This window comes from Prionailurus bengalensis, chromosome A3 (genome assembly GCF_016509475.1).
Source record: "Prionailurus bengalensis isolate Pbe53 chromosome A3, Fcat_Pben_1.1_paternal_pri, whole genome shotgun sequence".
NCBI lineage: Eukaryota > Metazoa > Chordata > Mammalia > Carnivora > Felidae > Prionailurus > Prionailurus bengalensis.
The window spans coordinates 52,064,289-52,088,509 of NC_057354.1; the positions used below are offsets into that span (position 1 = coordinate 52,064,289).

The 24,221-nt window shown below is 40.0% G+C and overlaps 1 protein-coding gene across 4 annotated transcripts in view; it reads right to left on the reverse strand.

Moving 5' to 3' along the window:
• Nucleotides 1-24,221, reverse strand: part of LIMS1 (LIM zinc finger domain containing 1) — a 155,917-nt gene that overhangs the window by 84,156 nt on the left and 47,540 nt on the right. The window contains exon 1 of one of the 4 annotated variants that reach the window (XM_043553184.1): nt 14,173-17,100. The exons of the other annotated variants lie outside the window; for them this stretch is intronic. The gene's annotated coding sequence lies outside the window, so the exon portion shown is untranslated. Of the gene's footprint in view, nt 1-14,172; nt 17,101-24,221 lie in introns of those variants that run through there. 4 annotated transcript variants of the gene reach the window in all.

A 24,221-nucleotide genomic window follows, 5' to 3' on the forward strand; every position in this document is an offset into this window, starting at 1 on the left:
AAATGGTTTGGATTCAGGATGGAGAAGGTTATAGGCCTGGATAGATCCATCTGTGAAAGACCAGCTAGGCAGCAAGATGTGCCATGTGAGGAGGGAAAGAGAAGACTCGAGAATGGAGGTGGAGCCTTCATGACTTGTGAGGTGAAAAGGTTGGTGAGAAAAAACAAAACAAACAAGAGTATATACACCGAAACAGGAAATTCTTTTGCAAACACCTAGCCAGACAATGCCCCAAACAAGGCCACTTCAAACCCTCAGCACTCTCAAATCATCCATCCACCCTCCTTTCCCATCACTCTTGTGGATAACCTTGCTTACCTTAGAGAAAACAGAAGTCATCTGAAAGAAGCCACCTCGACTGTCTACAAGCCCTCGTTTTCACTATACTCCCCCCTTCTTACAGGATGACTTCCATTTCAACAGAATTTAATAAATGGCACAAAATAACACTGATTCTACATTATTGTCATCTTGTTGTGGTGCTAATGACAATAATGCTTATGGTGTTAATGCTCTACATACTATTTCATGTAATGGTCACAACACCCTGTGACACAAGTGCTATCCCTATTTTGCAGAAGTAGAAACCAAGCTCTATACTTAGCAAATGACAGCACTGGAGTCTGAATGGGTATATCAGGTCCCCAGCTCCCCAATCTATAATCACTCTATTGTACCGTCTCTCTAAATGTCTATCATTAAGAAACAAGATGTAAAAAGTTGTGATCTCTTCAATGGAATACTATATAGCTACAAATGAAAGTAATTCACTAAAGCTACATAAATCCATATGAATTAATCTAAAAAATGTTAAGTCAAAACTCTAAGTTTCATAGTAACACAAATAGCATACACTATATACAATCTAAAACAAAAGAAACAATCTCATGCACTGCTAAGAAAACATAACTGTGTAATAAAAGTATAAAGACATACACAGAAGTAATACAAATTTAGGAAAATGCTTTCCTCATGGAAGAAAAGTGGATGGGAGGATATTTGAAACAGGAAAGTATACCAAGATTTCAACTATATTTGTTTTTTAAATTATTTTTTATTTTTTTGATGTTTTTAAATTTTTATTTAAGTTTATTTATGTGTGAGAGAGAGTGTGTGTGCACACGAGTGGGGGAAGGGCAGAAAGAGAGGGAGAGAGAGAGAATCCCAAGAAGGCTCCCACTGTCAATGCAGAGCCCAATTCAGGGCTTGAACTTACCAACCATGAGATCATGACCTGAGCTGAAATCAAGAGTCAGATGTTTAATTAACAGTCTGAGCCATGCAAGTGCCCCTTGACTATATTTGTAATGTTTTCTTTTTTAAGATATGTGATAGGCACTTGAAGCCTCCTTCTAGTAAATCCTATGCCATTTTTTTAAATGAAAAAGGGATGAAAATACAGAGCAGACATTCTCTTAGATAGCATATTTGTAAGTCCACAAATTTCAAAGCACTGCTTCTGCCATCATGTGGCTCCTAAAGATATTACATGCACACAATTTTCAGAAAAAGAAAGGAAGTTTAAAAAGAGGCATTGTTAATTCTCAGGTACAAGATCATATGGATGTAACCCACAGAGAAGCCTGAGTAAGCCACTTACTTGATACATAACCATTATTAAAAACATCTTAACACTTCTAAATAATAATAAAACAGAAGACATAAAACATATGCTAGGTGCAAAAGAATAATATTGGACCCCTATCTTACACCATTCACAAAAATTAACTCGAAATGGATTAAGGACTTATGCGTAAGACCTGTAACTATAAAACTCATAGAACAAAACATAGCAGAAAAGTAACTTGACATCAGTCTTGATAGTGATTTTTTTGGATGAGATACCAATAGCACAAGCGACAAAAGCAAAAATAAGTAAGTGGAACTACATCAAACCAGAAAGTTCCCACACAGCAGAAGAAGCAATCAACAAAATGAAAAGGAAACCTACAGAAAAGAAGAAACTATTTCCAAATCATGCATCTAAGAACAGGTTAATATCCAAAATTTATAAGGAACTCATACAACTCAACAGCCAAAACACAAACAACCTGACGAAAAAATGGGCAGAGGCCATGAACAGATTTTCCAAAGATATAAAAATAGCCAACAAGTTCATGAAATGTGCTCAACATCACTAATAATCAGGAAAATTCAAAACCACAAGTAAATATCACCTCATACCTGTTAGAATGGTTAGTATCAGAAAGATAAGAGTTAAGTATTGGTAAGATGTGGAGAAAAGGAAACCCTTGTGCACTGTTGGTGGGAATGTAAATTGGCATTGCCACTGTATAAAACAGTACGAAGTTCCTCAAAAAATTGAAAATAGAACTACCATATGATCCATCAATCCCACTTCTGGGTATACATTTGAAGGAAATGAAATCACTATCTCAAAAAGATATCTGCATTCCCTTGTTTTCTGCAGCATTATTCACAATAGTTAAGACATGGAAACAACCTAAGTGTCCATCAATTGATACAAATGGATAAAGAATGTAGCATATGTATGCATACATATACAATGTAGTATTATTCAGCTTACAAAAAAAAGGAAATCCTGCCATTTGCAACCTCACGGGTGGACCTTGAGAGTATTCTGCTAAGTGAAATAAACCAGAGAAACACAAATACTGTATGATCTCACTTATATGTGGAATCTAAAAACACCAAATTCATAGAAATGAAGAGTAGGATGGTGCTTGCCAAGGGCTGAGAGGTGGGGGAAATGGGGAGATGTTGATCAAAGGGCATAAACTACCAGGTGTAAGATGAGAAAGTTTTGGGTATGTAATACACAGCATGATGACTATCATAGTTAAAAATACATATATTTGGGGCGCCTGGGTGGCGCAGTCGGTTGGGCGTCCGACTTCAGCCAGGTCACGATCTCGCGGTCCGTGAGTTCGAGCCCCGCGTCGGGCTCTGGGCTGATGGCTCGGAGCCTGGAGCCTGTTTCCGATTCTGTGTCTCCCTCTCTCTCTGTCCCTCCCCCATTCATGCTCTGTCTCTCTCTGTCCCAAAAATAAATAAAAAACGTTGAAAAAAAAAATTAAAAAAAACAACAACATATATTTGCAAGTTGCTATGACAGTAGTCTTAATGTTCTCACCATAACATCAACAAAATGGTGATTGCATGTCTTAAATCACCACACTGTAAACCTCAAAATTACACAATGTTATATGCCAATCATATCTCAATAAAGCTGGAAAAATAAAAATCATAAAAGCCAGTTTGGTAGGAAGCCCACTCAGAAGAAGAAAAGTATGAGAGAGTTATTGGAAAGAAACTGTTTAAGAGAGAAGGATCAACGTAAGACACGTTAAGGTTAAATAGTCAAGACCAGCTGCAATTCCATTAATAGCTAAATGAAGATCTAGACACAAACGTCAAAACCCAGAAGTAAATGAACAGAAAGAACACAGTAAAAAGAAACCTTGTACATAACATTAAGTTTCATTTCATTTTGTACTTTAGAATTCAGTATTAAAAAAAATTTAATGTTTATTTTGAGAGAGAGATAGAAAGAACAAACAAGTGGGGGGGGGGGGGAGGCGGGCAGAGAGAGAGGGAGACACAGAATGCAAAGCAGGCTCCAGGCTGTCAGCACAGAGCCCAATGCAGGGCTTGAACCCACAAACTGTGAGGCCATGACCTGAGCTGAAGTTGGACGCTCAACTGACTGAGCCACCCAGGCACCCCTAGAATTCAGTATTTTTAATAGCAAATTTTACGAGAGATCAACATCTTTCCCGAATATCCAGGTTAGAGAGAAATAAACCTAAAAATTGTATCACAGTGAATCTTAACTAGTTAGAAACACGTCCCTGTGTAAAATTAATTGCACAAGCACTACCTATACAGTAAAGGTATTAGATAACTGGCATGTTTCACTACATTCTATTTATCACCAGCTGCCCCCACTGCCCCCCAAATATTGTACAGCAGTGCCCAATATGGCCTTCTGATCAAAGGTGTCCCTGGGCGGGGCACCTGGGTGGCTCAGTGGGTTAAGAGCCCAGCTCTTAGTTTTGGCTTGGGTCATGGTCTTGCAGTTTCATGGGTTCGAGCCCCACGTTGAGCTCTGTGCTGACCATGTGGAGCCTGCTTGGGATTCTCTCTCTCCCTCTCTCTCTGCCCCTCCCCAACTCACACTGTCTCTGTCTCTCAAAATAAATAAATAAACTGAAAAAAAAAGAGGGTCCCTGGTCACCTGGATGCCCAAACTAAACTCTTAAAGTCATCCTCAGCAACTTCTTTCTCACCAACCCACTCACCAAAAGTAGTTGATTTAATGCATGAGATGTCATTTCCATTTCTCTCTTCATTTATATTTACATGTCTAAGGTCCTTCCCATAGTGTCCTGCATACCCAGCTGATGACCCCATCCTCACTCTCCTTAAGAGGCTGGGTTCAGAGTCAACCAGCCTTGAACTCAGATCCCAGCTTTGATACTTAATAGCTACTTTTTTTAAAAAAAAAGTTTATTTATTTTGAAAGAGAGCACGTGAGGGGAGAGGGGCAGAGAGGGAGAGAGAATCCCGAGAATGCTCTGCACCGCCAGCACGGAGCCCAATGTGGGGCTCGAACCCATGAAGTTACAAGATCATGACGCAAGCTGAAACCAAGAGTTGGATGCTTAACTCACTGAACCATCCAGGCCCCCCACTTTAAAAAAATGTTTATTTCTTTATTTTGAGAGGGGGGGAGAGAGAGAGAATCTCAAGAAGGCTCCACACTGCCAGTGCTGAGCCCCACTTGGGCTTGATCTCACAAACCATGGTGACCTGAGCCAAAATCGAGTCAATGCTTAACCCACTTAGCCACCCAGGTGCCCCTCTTTTCTTTCTTTTTTTTCAAATTTGTTTAAATGTTGATTTATTTTTGAGAGCGAGATCAACAGAGTGCAAGTGGGGGAGGGGCAGACAGAGAGGGAGACACAGAATGCAAAGCAGGTTCCAGGCTCTGAGTTGTAAGCACGGAGCTCAATGTGGGGCTCAAACCCACGAACCGTGAAATCATGACCTGAGATGACATCAGACATTTAATGGACTGAGCCACCCCAGTGCCCCACTTTTATTTCTAAAAAGGAAATTGTTATAGCCATACCCCATACAGCTCCTATGAAAAGCACATGGAAACCTCACTGAAAATGGCAGGAAGCCCTGAAGGGGGAGCTCTCACTAACGCACCATCACCACTCATAATCAACAGGAAGAAGGAAGGTAATTCTTATCTTGACAAGAAAGGGCACTTTTCCCATAGAAATTTTATCTCTGGCTTTTAAGAAAAAGTGGGACAATCGCTCCCTGCTCCAAAATCAATCACAGTCTCAAACTCCTGTTCTTCCCTAGTGAACTTTTGTTCACAACAATCCTCCCCAATTTCCCCTTAACACCTAATAAAAGCAAGCTTCCCTTTGTCCCTTTGGACTTACCTATGGTTTGCCATAGTTTACTTGTCCCAAATTGCAGTTCCAATCCTATTCCCAGATAAACTCATTTTCCTAGGAAAATAACTGGCTATTTTATTTTTAACGTTGACAAGTGGCACATACTAAGTGTTAAATACAAAATAAATATCACCATTATCAATATTTCTCCTCTCCCCTACTGCCATCAAAGTTTTTCTTAGTGCAAATCTGATCATACCATGTCTCAGTTTAGAAGATTTCTATGGATGTCTATTTTATATGGGATACAGTTTAAAGACTTTGGCATAACATATGCAACATATGTAAGAGTGCTGACAATACTGACCCCATCCCTTTGGCTCTGTATCATGTTCAAGTTCAAATGATGGCTTCTTTGGGGGCTATATGTTCCAGGCCCCTTGGAGACTGACATGCATACCTTAGAAATGCCTGCCATGGCTGGGATCAGTAAGGCTTGTTTTGGCCTCTCTATGTTAGATATAACATAGCCCTCCCCCTTCCTGACGCACAGGTGATGCCACAAGATCTAATTAAAGGTTAGCTGTCAGGTGCATGCAAGCCCTTTGAGGTGTGTGCAAACCCTTTGATCTCACTATAGTGCCCTTCTGCATGTCCCCTTGCTCTATAAAATCTGTAGACTAAGATCTGGACTTTATGGAAAATAACTATGCAGCTGCCATGGACTGTTTTCTGCTCTATCCTCCCCACCCTTTGCCCCCTTGTCAGTAAATTACCCTAAATAAAAGTCTGTAAACTGTATGGAGCCACCTGCTTCCTTTTCTGGTCTCAAAGTGCCTTTTCAGTTGGGGGGAACCATGTACTGTCCCTCCCCCATCTTCTAACAACGTAACTCTTCACAACGTACTTACCTTTCTGGCCTCATTGCCAGCCATTTTTTTTCCTTCCAACTGTGAATCCCCTTCCCACAATGAGCCGCCTTCCCCAACCACTGTTCCAACTTAGCACACTCTTTTGTGTCCCCTTAAGGACAGGCAGCAGAGAGTCAAAGGAGCCAGTGTGTTATACTAGATGGTTTCCATAAAGCCTCCACCACTGTAAGGAGTGATCACATCTCTACCCTTTGGCTTTGGTGCCCAAGTGCCCCACAGAGGGAAGGCTGCACCAGGCTCCTGAGGCCTCCCTCTGGCTTTTCTGCCATTCTAGCTATTACATGGCCACCAGCAAGTTTTCTGCAAAGTCTTCACTTTCCTTGCTTGTACATCAAAGACAGCACATGTTTGTTTACTTCACAATCTTTTTGTAAGAATTAAATAGCGTATTAGAAACAAAGTGGGGAAGGGGCGCCTGGGTGGCGCAGTCGGTTAAGCGTCCAACTTCAGCCAGGTCACAATCTCGCGGTCCGTGAGTTCAAGCCCCGCGTCAGGCTCTGGGCTGATGGCTCAGAGCCTGGAGCCTGTTTCCGATTCTGTGTCTCCCTCTCTCTCTGCCCCTCCCCCGTTCATGCTCTGTCTCTCTCTGTCCCAAAAATAAATAAACGTTGAAAAAAAAAATTTAGAAACCAAGTGGGGAAGATAATTAATTACTATAGCAATGTCAGCCACTCAGTATACTACTACTGGGTCACAGAGAAGTCAAAAAGGGTATCAGAAGTCAAAAGTGTCTGCAGCAGAGAGTGAAGACCCCTACACAATTCCTTAAGCATGTTTTAAGGCACTACTGCAAGTATATGCGAGATCATTCCTTGTTCCTAATCTTTGCTCCAACAGAACTATTCCAGCATATGCCTCCCACCACCCATAGATGCCTAAGGCCATACCCAATCCTCCAGGCCTTCTTTGACATCTTGCTATAGGTAGAAATTTCTGCCTTGATTTAAATTCCTGGGCAAAAATAACCCCCTTACTTTACAGAATTCAAAAATGAGGCTTTAATCCCTATCAAAATCTCAATAATGTTTTTCTGCAGAAATAGAAAAAAATCCATCCTAAAATCCATATGAAATTCCAGGAGACCCCAAAAAGCCAAATGAATCTTGAAAGAGACAAAGTTGGAGGTCTCACACTGATTTCAAAACTTACTATAAAAGTCTAATATCAAACAGTGTGCAAGCGTGCAACTGGCATAAAGACAGACACACAGGGGCACCTGGGCGGCTCGGTCAGTTGGGTGGCCAACTATGGCTCAGGTCATGATCTCGTGGTCTGTGAGTTCAAGCCCTGCGTTGGGCTCTGTGCTGAGAGTTCAGAGCCTGGAGCCTGCTTCCAATTCTGTCTCCCTCTCTCTGCCCCTTCCCTGCTTGCTCTCTGTCTCTCTCTCTCTCAAAAATAATAAACATTAAAAAAAAATTTAAAAAAAACCAGACAGACACACAGACCAATGGTATAGAACTGAGAGCCTAGAAATAAACCCTCACAAATATGGTCAAATGGGTGTCAAGACCATTTAGACAAGGGTGTCAAGACCATTCAATGAGGAGAGTCTTTTCAACAAATGGTGGTGGGAAAATTTATATCCACAAGCAAAAAAATTGAGTTGAACTCTTAATCTTACACCATATACAGAAATTAACTCCAAATGGGTCAAATAAAACTCTTAGAAGAAAACATATGGGAAAAGCTTCATGACACTGAATGTGGCAATGATTTCTTGGATAGGACACCAAAAGCAGAGGCAACAAAAGTAAAAATAGACAACTGGGACTACATCAACATTAAAAACTTCTGTGCATCATACACACAGGAAGGAGGCCATGAGAACAAACCCAGGAATAGTAGTGATGATTCTACAAGTCAAGGATGCAAAAGCTTGCCAGGAAAGGCCCCAGGAGATAGGGGAGAGACATGGAACAGATTCTCCCCCGTAACCTTCTGAGGAGGAACCAGCCCAGCCAACACCTTGATCTCAGACACCTGGCCTCCAGAACTAAGAGATAATAAATGCTGTTCGTTAAGCCCTCAAAAAAACCCAAAAAAGCAAAAAAAAACCCTTTTGTGCATCAAAGGACATAAACAACAGAGTTAAAAAACAACACATGGAATGGGAGAAAATATTTGCAAATTATATATTTGATAAGGAGTTAATATCCAGAATCTATAAAGAGCTCATACAATTCAACCACAACCAAAAAACCAACCAGATTAAAAAGTGGGCAGGAGACCTGAATAGACTTTTCTCCAAAGAAGGTATATAAATGGCCAATAAGTGCATAAAAGGATGCTCAATATCATTAGTCATTAGAGTAATGCAAATCAAAATCAAAATGAGATACCACCTTAAACAAATTAGGATGGCTACTATTAAAAAAAAGAAAAAGAAAAAAGGAAAATAACAAACATTCGGGATGTGGAGATATTGGAACCCTTCTGCACCATCAGTGGGAATACGAAATGGTGTAGTCACTATGAAAACCAGTATGGTCATGCTCAAAAAATAACTGAGTTACCATGTGACCGAACAACTCTACTTCTGTATCTAAACAAACTGAAAACAGGGATTCCAAGAGATATCTGTCCACCTATGTTCACAGCAGTATTATTCATGACAGCCAAAACAAAAGTGGAAGCAACACAAATATCTGCTGACAAATGAATAAACAAAATGTGATATATACACACAATGAAATATTAGTCAGCCTCAAAAAGGAAGGTAATTCTGAGACATACAACAACATGAATGAGCCTTAAAGACATTACACTAAGTGAAATAAGCCAGTTGCAAAAAGACAAATGCTTACGATTAAACGTAACATGAGGTATCTGAAGTAGTCAAATTCATAGAGACAGAAAATAGAATGGGGGGTGCCAGGGGCTGGGGATGGAGGGGAATGGGGTGTTAAGATTTTCAGTTCTGCAAGAGGAAAAGAGTTCTGGAGATGGTAGCACAACAATGTTAATGTCGTTAATGCCACTGAACTATACACTTACAAATTTCACCATGGGGGGCAGCCATGGCTCACTCAGTTGAGCGTCAGACTCTTGATTTCAGCTGAGGTCATGATTCCAGGGTCATGGGATGGAGCCCCTCGTTGGGCTCTGTGCTGAGTGTGGACCCTGTTTAAGATTCTCTCCTTCTCCCTCTGCCCCTCTCCCCTGCTTGTGTGCTCTCTCTAAAATTAAAATATATATATATATATATTCACTATTATTTTAAAAAATGAGTCTCCAAGCTGCAAAGTGAAGGATGTGAATGATGGTGAAGGTTTCTAATTCATCCTTTTCACTTTTCAGGTGTAGAAAAAGAATTAAAGAAGAAGAATTAAAGTCCAAGATGTAAGAGAACCGAGAACATGACCCTAATACACAGCTTACCATCAAAAAAAAAAAAAAAAAAAAAGAAAAGAAAAGTAAAGTAAATATAACAGGAAAAGACTGAAAGACAGGGGTTAAGTGGGACAAAGGCAACAAAGTAGGCAGCACAATCACAGGAAGGGAATGAAGGGGAAATTCCAAGAACATTTTAAAATAATTCCTGTTTTGCTGCAATAGAAGTCTGAAACTATCATTTATCTTGCTCTAGGTAGAGCTGAAGTCTGTGGAAATTCCCATATAAGGTAGTTTGTTCATGGTTATTTCCTAAAGCAGGACATTACATTTCCCATCTGAAAAAGGCATTAGGCCTTTGGAAGAAGACATTCTTTTGTCAACACCATGCATATATAAAAATATATGTATTAAGAGCTGTGGTTCCATTTGCCAAAACATGTTATCCCCTTGGCTAAATATGGTTCAGCATCTAGCACTCAATGCCACAGTTTTCCTGTGGTCGTTACTGGAGGTAGTGATAAAGATTGGTATGACTTTACTGCTCTCCATAAATGGCCCTTCAGTCCATAATATGTCTTAAATGACATGGTAATGTCTTTACTTTCTTTTTTACATTTTTTAAGATTTTATTTTTATGTAATATCTACACCCAACATGGGGCCTGAATTTACAACCCCAAGATTAAGAGTCACATGCTCCATCGCCTGAGCCAGGCAAGCACCCCATGTCTTTATTTTCTTAATTAAAAACATTTTTTTTACTTTCTTAATTTAGTAATTTTTTATTGAAGTATAGTTGAGACACAGTGTTTACATTAGTTTCCAGTGTACAACACAGTGACTCCAAAACTCTGTGCTTTGTGCTCTGCGTCTTTACTTTCCTTTAATAAGCAGTCCTGCCTTCCATGTACGGTACCTTTCTTCCACAGTTTTTCCATCTTAGGGGAAGCTGTTCTCCTGCCCCATCTTAATTCCTCCCTATGACTTCAAGGCAGAGCTTCTACCTTTGATTTTTCAGGATGAGCCTCAATCCTTTTTCTTGGACTTCTGCTCATTTGGTAGCCACATGCAGCAACTTGAAATGTGGCTAAGTTCACATCAAGATGTGCTTTAAGTGTAAAACAGACTTGGGATGTCAAAGATTTAGCTCACAAAAATGTAAAATATCTCAATAGTTTTTTAATATGTTACATGATATGTATATAGTTTGGACAATAGCTTGGCATATGGAGTTAAAGAAAATATATTATGAAAATAAATTTCACCTGTTTCATTTTGCACTGGCTAGTAGAAAAGTTTAAACTACACATATGATGTGGCTCATGTGTTTATTGGATAGCACCAATCTAGGTTTACTGAATAAAGAAATGTATCCCAGAAAACAAGGGGAAGTGGCAGCCTGGACTAGAATCCTGGCTCTATCTCTTATTAGCCAGGGCAGATTTCTTCACCTACAGATTAGGTCTCCATTTATAAATGTGGTCATAATAAAACCCCCTCAATGTTTCAAGGACTTCAATAGAAAGAAAACATTTAAGCACTTACCAACACAAAGTGCATTCTCAGTGACTGTTACTTCCCTTTCTTGGAGTCTCAGAAACCCTGTGGGTATGTTCGGCTGCTGATTTAGTCATTTTGGGGTTAGTCACAGAAAGTCTGGAGTACAAGACTCTTTTTTCCTTCCTTTCCATTCTAATTACTTCCACAGAATCACCCTTACCAGTCAGGGATGTGGGGCGCTTTCTAGCAAAATCTGTCCCCTTCCCCACAGTTGTATTATCTATTTCCATCATTTATTTATCTGCCATATTCTTCCCTTCACCTCTCCACTGGTCCACACATTGACAAATCGTTAAAATTTATGTCAAAATTCTGGCTGCTGCTCACTTTCTCCTTAGGATCGTTATCAATAGCTCATTGCTACTGCCTAAATTTATTTGTTTTTAAAATATTCTTTATCTTTTATTTATTTTTGAGAGAGAGAGAGATGGAGGGAGAGAGAAAATGAGCGGGGAAGGGGCAGAGAGGGAGGGAGACACAGAATCTGAAGCAGGCTCCAGGCTCTGAGCTATCAGCACAGAGCCTGACATGGGGCTTGAACCCATGAAGTGTGAGACCATGACTTGAGCCGAAGTCAGATGCCTAACCGACTGAGCCACCCAGGCATCCTGCTACTGCCTAAATTTAAATGTAGCTTTGTTATAATTTTAGCTACTTCATGTGTGTGCACTCCATTCTCCTAAGATGCATGGATACATCCTTTATTTCCCTGTGTCTCATCAGATACACAATGAATGAAGACTTTTATAATGGTCTTAGAAAGAAGTAAAATCAAACTGAATATTGACTTTTGATTACTGACCAGACCAAACAGGATCATAGGGAATGAAAAGCAACTTCTCTAAGAAATCACACCTGATTTGGCAGTCTGGAGTTTATTTCTGGCTGATCTGTGAAAAATTTTTTATGATTTCCTCCAAGTTGTTGCTAACAGTGTGCTGAGCTGACAACCCTGAAGACTGAATTCCCCTCTTGGATGATGCTATTTTCTTATTTTCCACCTGACTTTTCCCAAATACCTGCTATTATTTATTACAAATGCCAATCCTTTTGACAGTCTGGCTTAAAGAAGTTTATTATGCATCAATGCAATCTAGCGTCTGAATCTCATTCTACCGCTAGGACCCCTTCCACAGGAGGACAACAACTCCAGGTCCTGGTGGGGCTGGGGGATAGAGAAGAAGGACCAACTCCTGACAGATTTCCTCCCTTTAGAAAAGATAGAAGATGGTAACAGAATCACAGGGGGTAAGGGAAAGAATTAGTGAGAGAAAGAAAACATAAGAGAAGGGGAGCAGATTTAAGAAAAAAAAAAAGCAAAAGAGAGAGAAGCAAATCTCTGCAATAGTAGTCTGGCAACGGGAGTTCTCCAGGTCCATCCTTCACACTGCAATGTTACCATATCCAGTCCCTTAAAATCACCCAAAACTTTATATCGTATTCAAGACCAGTAATCTATGCGCACTCCCTATCACTCTTATCCTGCAAACACATCTTACATCCTAGCACATTAGATGTCTTTTGAATTCTTTTCATTCATTGTATACTCATTTATTGAGCACTTATAGCTAGGCACTGAAGATACAGGAGGGAACATGGAAGACAAAGCCCCTGCTTCATCAATCTTAGAGTCTAGTGGAAAGGGGCAGTAGAGATATGGCATCTGAAAGAAAGAGGAAACCAAGGGCAGGGTGCGTATCAAGTATGCCCTTGCAGACCAGAATAAGGATTCCAGGTTCCATTCAGGCGAGGTGAAAAGGCAATGGGAGGATTCTGAACAAGGAAGTAAAACTGACCTTTGCTGAAGATGTCACCAACTCGCTAGAAGAATACCCTTCCCCGTCATTGTTTAAGTGCTGAAATTTACTCATTCTTCAAAGCCCAACTTAAGAATCAACTAAATGGTGCTGATCCCTGAGAATTACAGGTCACTCCTACTTTTGGTTATGCCTCCAAACTTGACAATATACTCATGTTGGTCTGATTATGCTTGGTTATTTGTGGGCAATTTTTTTTACACCACCTTTATGTATGTTTATCCAAAGTATCTTTTTCATTTTTTATTCTATGAGCCATGTACACTGCCTTGTTGTTGCAAGGCAGTTAATTTGAAGTTAATTTCTATTAACTTGCAAGACCCAAAGCAAAGCAATCATCCTTTAGAACTTTTTATTTCTTGTCCCTGAAAAAAATAAATCTGTTCTCTTAATACTATAACTATTGCTTATTTCATGACAATGTGTTTATAAAAAACATATCTATAAATATGTAACATACAAAATAAGAAGGTCCCTTACACATCACCCTATTCTATATCACAGCTATGTTCCTCTCAAGGTTATCATGTTCCTGGAGAATGACTGCAAAATAAATGTTTTCATAACTACATTTAAATCTCTAAGGAAGTACACTGTGTAAGGCAGATCATGTGTAAGGCACAAGATCCTTTTGGGGTGAATAATCACCTCTCAATAAATGTTTTACAAATGTAGATTTAGTGCATTAAGGTCACTTTAAAAATGGCCTGCTGGTTTTTACACTTATATAGGTTAACGAATAAATAACTCAAGTAGTTATAGTTGCTTTTTCCATACCATGGCAAGACAGATACTCACTAACCGTAGTGCTAAACAGTATATGATTATTTTAAGACCCTACACAGAATGTGGGTTAAAAATATTTAATGTAATAAAATGACAAAAAGCACTCTATGCTTCTGCAGGACCATATGGCACAAAACATTATCAAGACTGTTAATGTTTTCTCTACAAATATAAGGGTATAGCCTCCCTTCCTCATCCACTTTAAAACCAACAAAATATAAAGTTACTTTTACATATACTCAGTAATTAAATATGCACCCACAGGAAGTTAGAACCACAACCATTACACTTTGCAGCAGCGAAAAGAAAAATTTAATTAGCATGGCTAAAAGCTACTACAACTTACCCAAGACTGTTCCTGTTACTGGATATGCAAGTTTAGACGAATGTCTTTTCGATGGATGTCTTCTCTCAGACTTCCACTCCTCTGTCTTAATCACTTTGCACACACAGCCCCACCTCTGCAAAAGCACTTTATTCCGAGCACTTTACCTGATGAGCCTCTACACTCTCTTGTTCTCACCTCAAGAATAAAGAATCTCCTTTCTGGTACTTTTGCTCTTATTTTCTCTCATTTATCAGGGCCTGGGCAACCAGTTCCAGATTACAGTGGATTATCTTTAAAAGCTCCTGTTTCCTATACTGTATAGTACTTCCTCATCTTAATTTTGTGTCTGTTGCCTTGAGCTATATTTAAGCCAATGAAACCAAATTGAGGGCTTTTTTTCCTGCATTCAGTCAAGTCATGTGACATGGTATGTTACACGATAACCCCAAAGTTCTGAAGCAATAAGGCAACACCCCTAAATGTCATAACTCATATCCTGTTGTTTTATGTACCTTACTAAGTTAAGAAATTCATCCACAAATTTATTGAAAGTTGTGCAGAAAATATTTAGAAAAACAAACAATAATTAGTATAGAAAGAGGTGAAGCTTTCATAAAAAGATATTCTCCACCCTTTTGGATCTTGATAGTATCTACATGTTTGAAATAATAGAGCCTCTTTTAAGTCTCCTCTGAATGCTTTACCATGTCAGTGTTGAACAGCTAGTCTATTTTATCCTCCTGGTAGCTCAGCCCAGTTTAAAGGCAGGCAGGCCAAACTCTGGCAGGCTAAGTAGGGGAAATAGCCTTCTGTCCCAGATATCCTTGACACACACAGTGCAGAGAAGGAGCAGGGCCAATGCTAATGAGGCCTCATACATCCGACTGAGTCACCTCGCAGGACTCCTGGGTGCCAAGTTTCCATTGAAGACTAATCAAGGGATCTTTGGTAGAGATGGAGGAACTCAGGAGCATTTAATACAGGATTCCGCCTCCATGAATGAAGACTTCCTTGCCCTGATTCATTGAGAATATTACAAGAAAGTCCCTTAAAAAATTTATTATAAAGCAGTCATTTTAAGAATGATAACAGCATTTCTTGGTTATAGGACCTGAGGTTAATCTTTAAAAACAAGAGAACAATTCCTCACCTTTGCTTGTTATGCCAACAATGGAGACTGGGTATTGGCAGTATTGAGAGATGGCGACTGTCAGTAGAAGGGCAGATGTGACAGGCACCCTGGAACTCCATCTACTCTATAGGGACGCAGTCTGATGTCTGGAGAGGTGAAAGAGCTCACCTAAGACAAGCTGTAGGCAGTGAGCTCTAAACTTCAGGGCTCTGGCCCAGCACCCCTGGGGGCACCACACAGGCTCCATCTCCATGGCTCACTCTAAAGCCTGACCACCAGAGTTGGGTTTGGACTTGAAATACAAGACTAAACGTATGTACAATTCCAGCCAGAGAACTTTTCTGGCCTTGATTTACTTACTTTGTTTTGAGGGGTGTGAGTGGGATATAGAAGGAAACTGGAAGTACAAGGCTGTTTGTGGGTAAGAAGAGGCCTCCCACCCCCACTCCCATGAGGGATAGTACTATACCGGAGACATAAACCCTGGAAAGCAGCCACAATCTCTCCTGGGAGAAGTAAAAGAACGGAAGTCTTGTGAGCTAAATTCCCAGCATATGGAATTCTCTTCAAGAAAGTAACTTATGTTATTGCAATTAAAATCCAGAGAGGCAAACATCTGCCATTTCTTTGTGTCCCAATTCTTTACTGATCACCACGCACTGTGAAGGAAACAGGGTGTTGTCATGAACAAAGGGGGCACACATGCCTAGGGAGGTGACTAAGAGAAGTCTATCTTGAGTCCTTCTCGCTTTTATCTCACCCCCTCCTCCTCTCTTCGGATAAATTCTTCTAGGCAAGAGCAAATCCAGAACACATTTTTCAATCCTTATCTTACGTTAGACATTTATAAACAGTGCTCTCCTGGACATTTTCAACTCAAAACCCTTGGTCTCCAGGCCATTATCCTGTCCTTCCAATCATCCCATCACTGTCTCCTCTGTAGGATCCCCTTCCTTTGCCTGCCTTTTAGGTGTGGCAACTTCCCTAATTCGTACCCTGGCTCCCTGCTTGTGAACACTATGAACATTCTCCCTGATGACTCACCATCTCTCATGGCTCCACTACTCCCCCCATATTAGCAACACCGGCCAGACCTTTCTCTTGAACCTGCAGTCATGCATCAAATTGTCTTCTGGCTGCTTTCATGGAGACACCCTAACTCAAGATGACTAAATAAACCACTCACCCCCTCCTGCCATGCCCATAGCCAGCTCTTCCTTTTATATGTACTCTCTTAGGTACAGCAACATTATCCAACCAGTCACCCAAGTTAGGAATCTCCCAGTCACCCCTGATTTCTTACCTTCAAACCAACCACTTCTGCTAATTTTAACTCCTAACTCATTTTTAAATTAGTCCCTCTGTGCTACTTCACTCTCATTTTTAGCCCTGTTACCATTCTAGCCCTCATGATTACACACTTGGTCTACAGTGGCAGCCTCCTAACTCTCTGCCTTTAACCAAATCCAGGAGACTCAGCCAACAAGTGATCTAAGGAGCCAGGTGTCTCTCCAGAACTTGCTTCAACTCTGCAATGGCTCTCTGGTGCACTGAGCACAAAGTTAAGCCCCTTAAAGAAGAATACAAACCCAATATGCCCTGGCCCACCAACCTCCTCCAATCCTCATCTCTGAACACTCCCTGCCACTCACTTCATGCAACCCAGCCATGACATATGCCATGTAGGCCCCCATCTCAATGTTGCTGCTTATGCCAGTCCTCAGCCTGGAAGAGCTTTTCATCTTCCTCTTGCTAATTTTAACATCCTTGTACAACTGAAGTGAAGCATAAGGTCTTCAAAAAACCGTGCCTCAACCCCTCTCCAGTCCCATTCTCCTGTCTGCATCAGGCACTCCTCCTCAGGGCTCTCATGAGGCCCTCTCACTTATCTCGTAAGAGCTTCTTTTTCTAACCCGAGTGAGGGCAAGAACAAGGCTCCTGCTTATCTTATGCCCTTCCTGCCTATGGCTGCCATACACACTAGGCATTCAATAAAGTTTAAACTGAGCCTGTAGGAGAGACAGTCGTTCTCATCTTACAGATAAGGAAAATGATGCTCAGAAAGAGGTTACGTGGTTTCTTAAAAGTCATCCATGGAGAAATCTAAGAGAGAAACTCAGAATGCAAAAATGAAGTCTTTTTCTTAAAAGCAGAAAGCCTATCACACCTAAGCATGGTGAGGTGAAAGCAGGGAATGTATCTAAGTTTTTATTACTGCTACCCTAGAGCCTGGCAAGGTGTTGCCTCTCAGACAGGAGTATTTAATAAATACTGGGTGGCTCACTAACATATATACAGAGAGGGTCGCTTTATTTGTATACGGTGCAAGAGAGGGTCTGCTTCTCTCCAGCAGATGGAGCTATGGTTCCATATCGTTACCAGCTACCATTTGGGTGCCCTGCCTGGTTAAAAGAACCAGCCTTTTTCACTCATCCATTGCCACGCTTCCTTTTTCCTTTATAATTCTCACACAGATAAAAGGAAATCCAGATACATGTTTTCCATAGAATACACTCTAAATGGACACATATCTATTTTGTAACTTACTCAATGCCTTTGCATATCTTTTCCTCTCTGGCCTTTTAAAAAATCTGGGGTAATTTCACCCAATTTGATTTACCCAGTCTAGCAAGTGCTACTGAATGTTTCCACCTTTCTATAAGCTTCTTAGGTTCTTATTTATGAAACACATCTATAACCCAGCAAGTTCATCATGTTTATCCCCAGACATATGCTTTCCCTGGGGTGTCTGCCCTATTTCACTTGAGAAAACATTAGTTTTCCAACCATCTCTCATTAAAAACAAAAACAAAACAAAATTATCTTAATATTTTCAATATATTTTCATCATTATCTTAAAGTCTTTGAAGTTATAAACAGGATAAAAAAAGAAGTTAATACCACGTATGAGAGTAGAACTTACAGTAAAATCTTAAGCAAACCTCATTTTTCACTCAATTTACAAATTTCATAGCATTCCTGAAAAACTTAGTGTCTACTGAAATCATGTAAAAGTAGGCCATGATTATATCTAAAATAGAATTAGGTCCTATGCTCAAATAATTATAATTTTTTTTTTCTTTTTTACCTGCATCAAAGTCCTATGGATGCAAAGTCCATGGCATCCAGCATCCCTGACCCTAGCCAACTCAATGCCTATGTGCCCCTTGCCCCAAACCATTGTGGAGTATTTTTTGTTACCCCACAAGTTCCCAGTTGCTCTGTAGGAAATAGTTCTAGCCCCACTGAGAATTACTGACCCAGAGGATTTCAGAAGCCATTAAGCTACCTAATGGCAAAGCACTGATTAAAGTATCTTAAGGAACTACTTGTCAGGGTGTGACTTAACCTACGACATTGAATACTACTAAAATTAAAACACTACCTAAAAAACTTCCAACTATAATTTAAACTCTTTAATCAAGTAACTCCTCAATTTTCAAGTATTTTCAAACTCAGATAAAATCACGTCAGGAAAAGAATGTCATAAAAGAACAAGACTTTTCTAATCACAATGATATCTAAGAAAGATCCTAAAGGACAGCACTTGGTCCTGAATGTTCCTAGCTCTGGGAGACTTTTTGAGTATGAGCAATGTATAATCCCCAATATCCACTCAGACCTGAAACTGTCCAAAGTACAGGAGGCACAGCAGGGGAATGAAGCTTGTCAATTTTCATGGCAATATTGTAGGAAGACTCTAGTTGCCCAAGGACATGACAAAAAAGGGACAATGCTGGCAAGTGCCTCTATGTCAGAGAGAGGGGGCCCTGATGGCAAAGCTGGAATCCCAAAAGGCACCAAGTATTCTCAAGTTAAACATGGTCTGCTTAGGTATGTCAACTCAACACTTCAAAACTGAATGAAAGCCCTGTTCCCCACCTGAAAGTAGCTCTTCTCCACACAAGGTCCCCCCATTCACTCAGTGGCCAAGGCCAGAAACACTGGAGTCATCCTCAACTCCTCAAATGTCCACACACTTCACAATGTCCAAACGCAAAGTCTTTTCTTTTCTGCCTTTAAATACCTGAGTCTATTCACCTCTTTCTATCCCTGTGGACAGTACCTACTTCTGGCGCCATCACTTCTTACTTGGATTAATATAACAGCCTTCTAACTGGTCTCTGGACTTGCACTTCTTCCTGATCACTGTCTCCAACCCACCCCCTTTCCACACTGTTGCAACGTGGCTTTTGAGGCAGCACACCCACCTCCCTCCACTCTCTGTTTCGGAGCTAGCTCTCCTGACCACGTAACAGGCAACTGATCAGACAGCGTTTGTTCTTAACCCTGGCCACAGTGACTGGTCCTGGTTTGGGCACTGGACCTGAACTAAGCTAATCAGATTCTATGTTTTGAAAATTAGAAATATGAATAGAGAATAATCCTTAGGAAGTAGAACAAGTCAACTAATGATATTATCCTACAGAGAAATTGCACAGGTTCTTCTGCTGAGATGCTCAGAGTTGCTCTAGTTGTTTATTCTCTCAGAGACCTGGATGTTTGGCCCTTTCATTCTCTGAGCCACCCTACTATCTTTCCAATAAATTCCTTTTTAGCCTATGTTTGCCAGAGTCAATTCTTGTTATTTGTAGCCAAGGAAACTTAAGTACAATAAAAGTAGTCTCAGGCTGACAAAAGATCCTTCCTGATCTAGATGTCCCTGCTCCCACTCTGCATTCCCTAGGTACACTACACACTTCACATGCTCTAAGCCAGTTATGGGGACCTACGTGCTACATCTCAGTATCCTACCTGCTCCTCCCTCTGCTCTTCCTGTCTACAATGGCATCTCTGGATGATTCTCATTCATCTGGCAGGACTTAGATGTCACTTTCTCCGTGATATTTTCCCTAAGTTCCTCATGTTCCCATAAGGCCTGGCACTCAGTACTCCCGAAATGGAGTTTAACACCACACAATCTGTTGCCTGATTCCTTATTAGGGTCCAAAAGGAAGTTTATTACAAGTGGTGAATCTCCCCACACCTATGCACATGCCTGCCAGAAAGAAGACTCTCAGTAAAGGCTTCTCAAACAAATGAACAAACTAGGAAATTAGAAGTCCACTTAAACAATCAAATTAGTACTGGGGAAAGTGTAATAGAAGTTTGAAATAAATATATTTATTTAGAATCAAGAGGTCTTACATACTCAATGTTAAATTCACTTTAATATTAATTCATATTCAAAACAGTTCAATTTATGTGTTCACTTTGTGAAAATTCATCAACCTGTGTACTTAAGATTTGTGTACTCTTGGGGTGCCTGGGTGGCTCAGTTGGTTGAGCATCTGACTTAGGTTCAGATCATGATCTCATGGCTCATGAGTTCAAGCCCCACATCGGGCTCTGTGTTGACAGCTCAGAGCCTGGAGTCTGCTTTGGGTTCTGTGTCCCTCTCTCTCATTGTCCCTCCCTCACTCATGCTCTGTCTCTCTCTCTCTCTCAAGAATAAGTAAAACATTAAAAAAATAAATAAAAAAAGGTTTGTGCACTCTTTTGTATGTATATTAAACATGAATAAAAAAATGTAAATGTATTTAACATAGCTGAAAACCACAGCTTTAGGCTAGTAATAAGTTCAATATGCATGGAAACACCATACAATGGTGGAAGGTGCCCTGACTACAGGTAAAAGTCCCTGGTTTACAGTCTTAATTGTACCACTTACTGGATGTAACATCTTGGTTCAGTGTATTCAGCTTTAGCAACTACAAAATGGGATAATAACTTGGCTACACAAAGATTAAATGAAATCATAAATGTAAAAAGTCAAACAAGGCGGGGTACCTGAGTGGCTCAGTCAGTTAAGCGTCTGACTTTTGATCTCAGTTCAGGTCTTGATCTCAGGGTCATGAGTTCAAGACCCACATTGGGCTTAAAAAAAAAAAAAGTCTACGTGGCAATGAGAAAGAATGAAATATGGCCCTTTGTAGCAACGTGAATGGAACTGGAGAGTGTTATGCTAAGTGAAATAAGCCATACAGAGAAAGACAGATACCATATGTTTTCACTCTTATGTGGATCCTGAGAAACTTAACAGAAACCCATGGGGGAGGGGAAGGAAAAAAAAAAAAAAGGTTAGAGTGGGAGAAAGCCAAAGCATAAGAGACTCTTAAAAACTGAGAACAAACTGAGGGTTGATGGGCGGTGGGAGGGAGGAGAGGGTGGGTGATGGGTATCGAGGAGGACACCTTTTGGGATGAGCACTGGGTGTTGTATGGAAACCAATTTGACAATAAATTTCATATACTGAAAATAAATAAATAAATAAATAAATAAATAAATTAATTAATTAATTAATTAATTAAAACAAAATAAAAATTAAAAAAAGTCAAACAAGGTGCTTTTGTTACAAAATTCTCTATCATCTCAGAGTGAGTGTTAGCTGAAATGATAAAAATCAGAACCATAAATATACAACACTTCGGCACAAAAATGCCTGCAAATCCCACGAATGCATACCAAAAAAGGTGAAATGGGATAATGAATCCAGATACTAACATGAAATTTAAGATTTGATTTATTCTTGAGAAAGAAAGGATACCCCCACATCATCATGTTTCTTGAGAAATAGATTAAAAACTCATTTACGTTTTATGAACTAACACAAACATTCATCATACTTATGACAGCAGAGATGCTTTTTAGAGTTCAGCCAGAGCATTAAGCCTTCTGGCTAATGGGGGTGCAGGAAAGCAAAGACATTTCATATCCATGTGGCCAGGATCTTTTCGTACTACCAAGTTATAGTGTTAGCTTTAACACTGCAAAACTATTTCAAAATAAAAATGTTTCTACTTAGAGAGTATAAAACAAAATAGGATGGGGTATATGGGTCAGATACACACGAAACAAGTGTTTACACACCTAAGTGCAAAGAATGTACTTTGTTAAAAACTGAGTCACAATTAGAAATTATTGGTGACTAACTGGCAATTCATGATATACTTCCCTAGAGTGTCAAAACATGTACAAGCTCATAAGTGCATTCAACAGTGATTTGGTAAGAAGGAAGAATAGATGGATACGATTTCATTTCCCAGAAAAAACAGCTTTTCATTTTTTAACTCCTGCATTGTAAGTTCCCAGAAATGCTAAACAGTAGTTTAAAAATATATGAAGCACCTCTTACTTAAAAAGTGAAGTATCATAATTCAGAGAAATTGCATTTGTTAAGAATGTAAAACAGTAAAAATTAACTTCTGTGCCAATGCAAATGTTAACTTATCATTACCCAGTTTGTACCACTAAAACAGAGGGGTGAGTGGCAAACAAATAACCTGTACACCAGAAACTTCCCTTCATTTTCATTTTAGCAAATATGTACCCAATGACTACCTTGTAACTAACTGTATGGGCACAAGGCACAGAAGGCTGAACAAGGCACAGCCCCTTCCCCTGAGTAGCTCCCTAGACTGTGAGATACATACAAAACACATCACAGTATTCTGAGAAATAGTCGAGGCAGTGTTTGCAAGGAGCCAGGGCACAGAGAAGCTGCAGGGATGGCTTTAGGGGGTAAGGGACTAATGTGAGTCTCAACTGGTTGTGCTCACAAACCAGAAAAGGAGGGAGAGGACATTCCCAGGGATGGGGATAACAAAGAAGCACCATCTGCTAGTAAATGTCAGGCACCTGTGCCTCAGGGAACAAGAAGCCACAGTTTCGCTGGTTTTAATGAGATTAGGTTCATTACGGGAGACAAGTAATGGTCACTGATTAGACAATATGCTCAGTGCACTGACAGTTATGAGATCATATGGTATTCTGAGAGGTTTAACCCGTGTTCAAGGAACTTGGACATATGAGTCAAGATCAAACCACAGTGTCAGGAAGTGTGAAGCAGTAACAGAAATGAGTACCCTTGTTTGGGGTGGTCATAAACCCTTGTTAGAGAGTACTTTTCTTCCTATTTAAGGGTGTGAGTACTGATCACTCTGTCCCTGTCTCTTTAGGATATTTACCATATGCTCTCACATATCAAGATAAATCTGGGACAGATGTTAACTAGACTTACTGTGGTGATCATTGTGCACTATATGCAAATACTTAATCATTACGTTATACATTTGAAACTAATATAATGCTATATGTCAATTACACCTCAATATAAATAAATAAAGGAAAGGAAAAGAAAGAAAAGGAGGGAGAGGGGAAAGGGAAGAAAGGGCTTATTTTGCCTATCCCTACTAGATTGTAATCTGAGACCAGGAGCTTTGTTCCTTAACCTTAAACTGAATGGTAATGGTACTGACTCATTATCAAAAGTTCTAATCCAACCCCCTCACAGGATGAATAAAACCTGGTTAACTAGTAGCTCTCATTCATGTACATGAATCCTAAAACCTTATAAAAAGAACAGAGCTAAAATGATTAGGGAAAACGAATGATTGATAATAAGCCCCTGTTGCTGCTGTAACTCTAACATTAACATCGAGACCAGGCCTCTCCCCCATTCCCAAGCCCTCTGCTCATGTTATGTCTCATCTACCATTAAGTGTAGAAAAACTTCGAATCCTGGCCTCAGCTGCTTTTGGTTCCTGATGCACATGTACAGCACATATGCCTATTAGCATTATCTTGCTGTTTTTTGTCCTGTTGGCAACCTCTTTTGAGTTGATTTTAGTTATGGAATCAAGATTACTATATCTTATGTTCTCCAAATATCCCAAATGAATACCACCACACTGACACACACATGCACCCAAGATGACAGACTAAATAACTCTGATGACTCAAGACTGACTTCCGGAATAGTCATTATGAATCAAACCATGACATTCTTTAAAGAAAAGAAATAAACAGTGCCTAAAGGAAGATGGAGAAAAGGAGAGCTGTAATTAAAGTTGCCCCTCTGAAAGTCAGTGTTCAGTCCAGATGCACTCAGCCTGGCAGCCTGACCACAACAAAACGTAGTCAGATGTAGGTATAA